Below are 8,720 nucleotides of genomic sequence, written 5' to 3'. Positions count from 1 at the left end.
AGCATCACTTCCTGTCTGGAGAGGAAGCAGCTTCTTTGGTGGAGATCTTCATGAAGACACACATCTCCTCTGCTCACATGTTGCTGCTGTCTCTGCTCAGTTTTTAGTGTTGCTCTCTAATCCTCACTTCCTGCATATTCTCCTGTTTGTTCATCAGCTCACAATTCAACTGGATTTCATTTGTTTCACTCCAACAGAAACTCATCATTAATCTCAAATGTGGCGTGAGCTTTAAACCATCATTAAATAAAAATGTTGATTAAAATGAGACACTGTCTTTGTATTTCTTTAATTCATATGTTCATTGTGAGAAAGATGTATGAATACCTTCAGTATTAAACCTTGTATTATATTAATATAATTTATGACTGTTGGACAGTTTCTTTTATTTATTTTTATTATTTTATTCTGCTAAATTCATACAAACACACAAAGATTAACACAATTAGCAGAAGCGGGAGGGCCGAAGCATAGCTGATGGGAAGTAGCCCTCCTGTGAATCATCCTAATATAACATTGGCATTATTGCGTCAAAAACGTATAGAAATGAAGGAGTACAAAGAAATAAAGAAAACTGGAGAAAAATAAAAATAAAAGTTAGGGTAAGAACAAAATTAATCATATATAGGTATATATAAGAAAAACTATAGGGTCATTTTCTGCACATGTCAATAGAAGTTTCAACTTCCATTTTTGAAAATGAAAATACTATATAAATATGTACATATGTACACATGTACTTGGCAAATGAATAATGATAATAATAATATATGCATATAAACATTATGAACACTTATTTTCAAGTGACTTTTTTTACATTCATATGTTCACACATACACACAATATACACATGTTCAAGTGTATAAGTACACACATGCACTCATATACACCAATACAAATATTGCAAGGCAATTTCCAGGGCTGAAATAATAATTCAGCCCTGTAACGATGAAAATAAAGAAGAAGGACTAAATAAATGTAAAGTAATGTAGACCATATTAAATAAATAAACAAACTGAGAAGGTATTAGTTATTACAAAAATAATAATAATAATAAAGAAAAAAGGATTCCGGGAATACCCAATATTTGTTAGCTGGAGAAATCTGCAAATAGAATATTTTTTTATTAATTTTTGAATTGTTGATGACAAGTGATACTTGAAAGGTCTGGGTGAAGTCCATTGCACGTTCTAACGCCGTTTATGGATCAGCTGTGATTTGATGGTTGTTCTACAGGGCTTGCTACACAACCAGTCAAGATGCCTAGCTGGGTATTTCCTGACTGTGGTTTGGAACTGCTTTTGAATGTTAGTAGGCATTTGGTTATGGAAAATGTTGTGCATAATCAGTACTGTTTTAAGCTTTACTAAGTCAACACATTTTAATAGATTGAGTTTTTTAAATATTCAATCTATTAAAATACACAGTGGAGTGTAAACAACAACATTGAGTGTTTACAGTACTTCAAATGATTTAAATTGTGTTGCGTATGTTTGGACTGCTGTAATATCATTAATTGTTTTGTACAGCCATTCATAAAGTTACTGTTAAATATATGTTGATATCAGTGGCTATAGTTCAACAAGAATCTAACTTTCCCAGCTCACTCATAAAGAGACTGAATCTAATGACATTAATATAGTTTAAACAATAAGATAAAGCTTTGGATATTTATTGTTTAATTGGTAATGAAATTGACGTGGTGGTGAAGGAAAGTTACTACACTGTTTTATCGTGATAAAGAATTTGATCCTGATGTGAACTTGATTTTTAGTGAGACAGAAAGTTTATGGCTCATAAATAAGATCAGCCTTTAATCTGAGCTGAGAGTAGATGTTTAGATATTTAAGAATAGATTTTTTCAACATAGTGTGAATATGGAGTTAGTGTTTGGTGAAGTTCCTGTCAGCTCAGTGTTCAGGGTGACATTAATATAGTTTAAACAGGGTGTTGAAGAGTGTCTGTGAGTGTGTTTCAGCTTTATCTGGATTCATGGTGGTTCTGCTTGATGACTCTTGTGTTCACTGGACCAGTTCTCCTCCTCTCAGTCTCTTCACCTCTGCAGCTGCAGCAGGACGCTTCACTTCAGACTGAAGGAGGTTTTTGTACGGCTCTAAATCACTGTGTGAACACGCCACCACCATGGTTGCCAAAACAATAGTAATCTCCTGCATCAACATCCTTAACGTTACTGATGGTTAAAGTGTACTGAGTACCAGATCTAGTACCACTGAATCTAGGCTCAGTTCCAGAGAACAGAGTTGATGATGAGTATATAAGAAGTTTAGGAGCCTGTCCAGGTTTCTGAAGATACCAACTGAGATCAGCACCAATATCTGAGCTCCCTGTAGCGCTGATGGTCACAGTCCCTCCAGGACTAACAGTCTTGGATGTGTCAGTCTGAGTCAGGAACTTGTTGGCAGAAGACTCTGAAATGAGAAGTGAAATGTTAGATAACCAACAACATGGAGCAGCAGTTTAAATGATAACAGAAAGAGTTAAAGACAAAGCACATTGGATGCAAACATGAAAAGAAAAGACAAACATTGAACCACACATACATTACTCCTATCATTTCAGATGATACATTTTCAAAGTCTCTCACCCTGACACAGAAAGCCCAACATGACAAGCAGAGTTACTGACAACATGATCTCCAGTTTTCAGGATGAGTGCAGGAACACGGTTCAGACTCTACGTGACACAAGACCTTAAAGCTGTGAGGAGCAGTGAAGCATTACAATCATGCAAATGACATTTCACACGTCACACAGACACCTGTCCTTGAGAAATAGAGAGAGAGAGGAGGTGGAGGAATTAGAGGCTACATCTCCCTGTGGACTCATGGAGAACATGTAGAAACTTTCTGTTCCTCAACTCTCTGCTGTTTCTGTCTGTTCAGTTTACCAAAGGCCTCTGTGCTTAATAACATAAATATAAGAGATATACTTTATTCCAGGTTCAGAACAACTTCATATTGATGTGAGATTGAATCTGTTCTCCACCTTTAGCTCTTTTCATGATCCCTTACTTGGTGCAGGGACCTGGAGCTAAACGCTCTCAATCAGCCCCACCGGCCCCCATCACTCTGAGGGACTCCCCAGTCTCTGCTGTGGAGTCTTTCTGCTTCCTGGGCACCATCATCACCCAGGACCTCAAGTGGGAGCAGAACGTCATGGTCTCAGCTTTCATTCATACGCTGATGACTAGGGATGTAACGATACCAAAAACTCACGGTAGGATATTTATCGCGATATTGAAACATAAAGAAAAAAAATGTGAATCTTTTTTTATTTTTATTAAATAATAAATATGATTTGTACAGCATTTTTGTAGGATAGCAGCAACGTGACACATAACACAAAACAGAAACATATAAAATACAGAGAACATAACTAAAAAAATAAAAGACAAAAAAGCAGTCCCTACATTGTGCACATTAGGACAGTAAGAAAGGTACACTACTATACTGCAAGAGCAGCTGGTGGTAAGGACCTCAGACAACTTCAATTTAAAACAGGCTATAGGGACAGGTGCCCTCAGTTTGAGGCTTGATTGAAGGTCGTTCCAAGACCAAGGACCAGAATAAAAAAGACTCCTTTTTCCAGCCTCACACCGCACAGCACACTCTAAAAACAAATGCCTCGGCTCAACAAAGAAAATCAACGCAACAGTTTGATCGATGTTTATTGAGTTAAGACAACTTCTAATGAAATTGTCTTAAAGCAACAAAGTTATTTGAGTTAGGGGAGAAGGCTTTTCCTCTACAATCAGAGGTGTTTTTAATTACCACTTACTTTATAATAGGTAGCATAAACACAAGTTTTGAAGTTGATTACTCAAAAGATTAAGTTGTTCCAACTTGTTTTACCACATGATTTCAAAGGAATTTTAAGTTGTATGTACTTAATTACCATCATTGTGAACGCACGTTTTTAAGTTGACAACCATTTATAAATTAAGTTTCTCCAAAAATAATTTATTCAATAGTTTTTTTTCTTAGCTTTTTCATGTTTTTGCCTTTGAAGAAAGAAATTAATTGATTCCACAACAAAAATATTAGGCAATTCACTTTTTATTTTGAACTACAGTTGTTTATTTCAACACATGATGTTTCGAACAGGAGAGAATTCATTTTGTTTGAACATTTATTGACACATGCCATATGATAAGGTGCATGAACACCTGAAATCAAAGCTGACTGCAGGAGAGAGGAGAACCATTTTATAGTTTGGCTGCAGCACGCTGATTGGCTGCTGGATAATGAGGTGAAATGTAATAGGTTAAAGAGAACACCTGTGATGAGCTGATTACATGCAGCTGCGGAGTGAATGTATATACACCCAGTCTTCCTGAAAGAACTTGCGCTGAGCTTCATTTAAATCTTGAAAAAAAAGATAAATAACACAAATTGAATTTGCCCCACAAAATAATAAATAAACACATTAGCCATATTACCATGCTGGGGACACAGCAAATAAATGCTGCCATCACAACGAAGTTAGAGGCCTTTGCATATTCAAAACCAGCGCCAAATATGTAAAATCTCTAAAGTTTTTGTAAAACTACAGAAACAAACTCTCAATGGAACCAATCTGCAGATCACACACATACATTTTACAAAAGATGTAACAAAGATGTTTACACTGCCGACAGTCATTATTTAAAACAGTATGAACACATTTAACGCAGAATGCTTGCTCATTCATTTGTTTCCCTCGACAACGATGGTTGCTATCGTATGGTCAGATCCTGGGGTGGACCGGTCACTGATGAAGGTGATATTCATGTCCTTTTGAAGCACATTAAATCATAGGTTAGCGCATAAGAGATAATGAATTAGGTAATTGCATACTTTTTAAACTGTCACTCTTAGCTAATTCAGAGCCATTATTACCAGCTGCTAAAGCAACGCTGGTATTGTCTTCACCTATTGAGTCTGCATGTGTGTGTCGTCATGGCAATGTGGTCCTGAAGACACACAGAGGTGGTTTTGAGTACTTTGCCTAGTGTTTAAATGCATGTGGACAGATTTGGTTTATCACAACCGTGCAAGATCTTCTCATCTTTTCTGCAGGTTCCATACAATATGTGAACTGGTTAAGTGAAGAGCAGAAGCCACTTTTCAAATTGTACACAATCCTTTTCCCATGCCATTGCTGTCAACACCTATCCATGCTGAACCTTGCTCAGATATTATTGATTGGGGTGTGGCCAAAAGTGCAATATGCTTCAAAATGTAACTGACAGAGAGCAGCGCTTTTTTCCTTGGATCTTTTGTTATTTCAAGATTTTTAATGACGTCGCTAAACTCCTTGAAAAGGTCCTCTTCCTTTTCTCCAAGGTACACGACAAGGCAGCGGATGGCTATAGTTCTCTGCGTACTTCAATTGTATTGTGATATTTTTGAAAAAGGAAAAAAAGAGAAATGACCTAAATGAATATATTCTGAATGGGTGACTGCCAACAACTTGCATTTCAATGACAACTCTAAATAACGATCCTACCTCAAGAAGCATGTCCTTGATCTGCTTCACCGAGATTCATTAAAAAACAAAAGCGATATCACAATAGTAACCAAAGTATTTTTACTCTCACAGTATCCTCTACTATTTTGTATCCTCTCACAGAACTACTCACAGTTCAAAGGCTGCTAGTTTTGGTCAAACAGCAATTTGCCTAGACAATGCAACTACAAGGCTATCTGTATTTGAATGACCAAAGATGACACTCACCTTAAAATGTCCTTTGTATATTTCTATTTGTCTTAACTGCCGGAACTTGTCCAGGCATGTTAAGTGGGAGTGGACTTGAAATCCTTAACTCTCAAGGTGTAGAACAATTAAGTTATCAAGCCAATTGCATTACTTAGTACAACTTGAATTTAGTTTTAAGTCAATTAACGCAGAAATCAGAGTTCAAATTACACACAATATTAAGTTGATGTAATAACCAACATTATTACGTCAACACAACTTATAAATTAATGTTTGCAACTTAAAATGTTTATCAATTAACTCACGTTTTTGTCTTGCAACCATGCATTTAATTAAGTGGAGGTGAAAGGTCGCCTGAATTCGTTTTTAGAGTGAGCCCTGAAGAGTCCATCCCATAGACAACCATTATACAAAACGTAAACGTTGATGAGTGAGAAACTCTAAAAGATATCAAAAAGCTGAATACAAATGTAATAGCTGAATGTTTTGTGACCGTTTCAAAGTTGGAATGAAGTCTGTAGCTGAAAGTATTCTGAAGGAGCAGCATTTTAAACACGGTGTAGGTAAAAGAAGTTTTGAAGGATACTCACATGGGGTTACATCGTACAAATAAAAGTTTAAAAAGCGGTATATTTGTAAAAAGTATAAATGTCAAAAACGAGTGAAGTCATAGCACACATGTCCTGAAGGAGCTGAACATTTTAATATTTGAATGGTCTCTAGAGCCATGTTCATGCTCAACTCTGACTGCATTTCACACATGTCTGCACAGCCCTCCACTTTAAATATAATTCACTGTAGTTTGCCATATATTGTCATATATTCATTGTCCTAGTGTTTTAGTGTTTCACTTGTAAGGTCTTTTAAATAAAAATGAGTCGTAAATACTTATTTATATTATCTTTATATTTTGTACCTACTATGGCAACTTATTTTCTTAGATTGTTTATGTTCGTACCACCAGACACCAAAGCTAATTCCTTGTATGTGTCAAAGTATCTGGTAATAAACTTGATTCTGATTCTGATGCACGTCTGCTAGTCCTAAAGCCTCTGCTTTGCACTGGTGGTCTCAGGGGGGGTCAGGGGTCAAATCATGTTCAAACTAAACGTCTCTTGGATGTTCCTGCTGTTTTTGGTTTCAATAATGGAACAAAAAAACATTTAAGGAAACTTCAATGAAACTGGTTGTTAGAAAACCTGAAGTTTTGAACTAAGATGTGAATTTGAGGTTAACTAATGGATCAGTTCATTGATTGATGTGAATAAGAGGGTTTTAATCAGCCACAGTTTAACATTTTAAAGACTTCATTAGATTGATCTTTGTCATTTTGAATCAGGATCTTTATAATAATGATTAAATAATAACTCCAGAGAGGCCAGAGATGCTCCTGCTGTGAAGCACACCGAGTGGAGACATGTGGGGAAAAGCTAAAGAGCGTTTGTTGTTTTAATTCGGGGAAGCAGAGATCACAATAAGGTTTGTGTGTAATGCTGCTTTTACATAGAATGTGTTTTGGACTGGGTTTAATCTCATTAATCCATTAACATGTATATTTAAGAATAAGAAGTGAATAGTGCTGGGTGGGTTCCTGTCAGCTCTGAGTTCAGTGGGCTGTGTCAGTCTCTTCCTCTTCAGCAGCTGCAGGTGGTTCCTGCTGTAACAGCTCAGAGTCTCTGCAGTCTGACTGAGGGAGGTTTTTGTACGACGACAAATCACTGTGTGAACACGCCACCACTGTGGTAACTCTGACAGGAATAAACTGCTGCATCTTCAGCCTTCAGTCCAGTGATGGTCATAGAGAAGTCAGAGCCGCTTCCACTGCCACTAAACCGAGGTTCTGTTCCTGATTCACGTGTGCTCGCAAATCTTATCAGGAGCTTTGGAGGCTGTCCAGATTTCTGTTGATACCAGAACATAAATTGACCATCGCTATCTACGTAAACATTTGTGCTGGTTTTACAGGTGAGAGTGACGGTGGATCCTGGAGCAGACGTCTCGACTGCAGGCTGAGTCACAGTCACCTGACCGCTGCATCCTGCACACAAAAACAGATGATTGATTTCTCAGCAGAAAGAAAGGAGAGGAAAGGCAGCACATGATGTTTGAAATGTTGCTGAGTGAATGAACCTGTGAAACAGCAGCAGGCCAGCGTCCAGATGAGGATGGTGATGAGAGTCATGGTGCTTTCTGCTGACTGACAGATGTGAGTCCTGCAGTGTTGAACTCACAGGACTATAAACCTTCTCAGTTCACTGGAGGATCAGCTGACCATGCAAAGCCTCCTCTCTATGGAAATGATGTCTCTGCTCTCAGCACACTGAAGGCAACGTGGGACACGAAACCAGGAGGAACACTGTCTGGATTTACACCGTCTATCATCTGAATGGAAGAGCATATTTATATCAGGAGTGGAGATGAGGATTTGAGTTTGAGTCCACTGTGGTTGGTATGATATGTCTGTTTGTCTGACATTAACATACATACAGAGATTCACTGTAGATAAATAACATGTTTCAGTTCTGTTTCAAATACATTTGTTAATAACTATTATTTCAAAGCCTCATGTTCATTTAACCGTGTAGAAACTAATATAAAACTGACCAAGTTAGTTGTGTAGCAGACTGTAATGGTTTCTCTGCCAGGTGTAGAAAAGTGATGAAAAATGACATAAATCATTTTAATTCTTCCAGATATGTAATCCATATCTTTAGAAAAGCTTTGTTGATTTAAAAACTGTATATGTGTCTCTGTTATCAGTGAGATCAGGGAGCTCTCTCAGTGATACATGCTTGTTGACAGTGCAGGAGGTTTTTGTACGGCCACTCAATGAGTTTGTATCACTGTGGTGGACTTTTGGTGGAGGAACCAAACTCATCGTTCACTGTAAGTACCAGAGATTTGAATTTTCTAACACAAAACATTACATTTACTTTTGAATCAGAATATGATAAATCAAGTGATTATTTGGGATAATTTACATTATGTTGATATTTTTTTACA

At 37.1% G+C, this 8,720-nt stretch overlaps 1 gene segment (V, D, J or C); it reads right to left on the bottom strand.

Moving 5' to 3' along the window:
- Window positions 1-7,432: 7,432 nt before the first annotated feature.
- LOC307046474 (immunoglobulin kappa variable 4-1-like) lies at window positions 7,433-7,899 on the bottom strand. The segment is given in 2 exons: window positions 7,848-7,899; window positions 7,433-7,755 (listed from the first exon to the last, which is right to left on the bottom strand).
- Window positions 7,900-8,720: the final 821 nt, after the last annotated feature.

This window comes from Notothenia rossii (genome assembly GCF_949606895.1).
Source record: "Notothenia rossii genome assembly, chromosome: 7".
NCBI lineage: Eukaryota > Metazoa > Chordata > Actinopteri > Perciformes > Nototheniidae > Notothenia > Notothenia rossii.
Note: the sequence above shows the minus strand (reverse complement) of the source record. Positions and strands in the feature narration are given on the sequence as shown.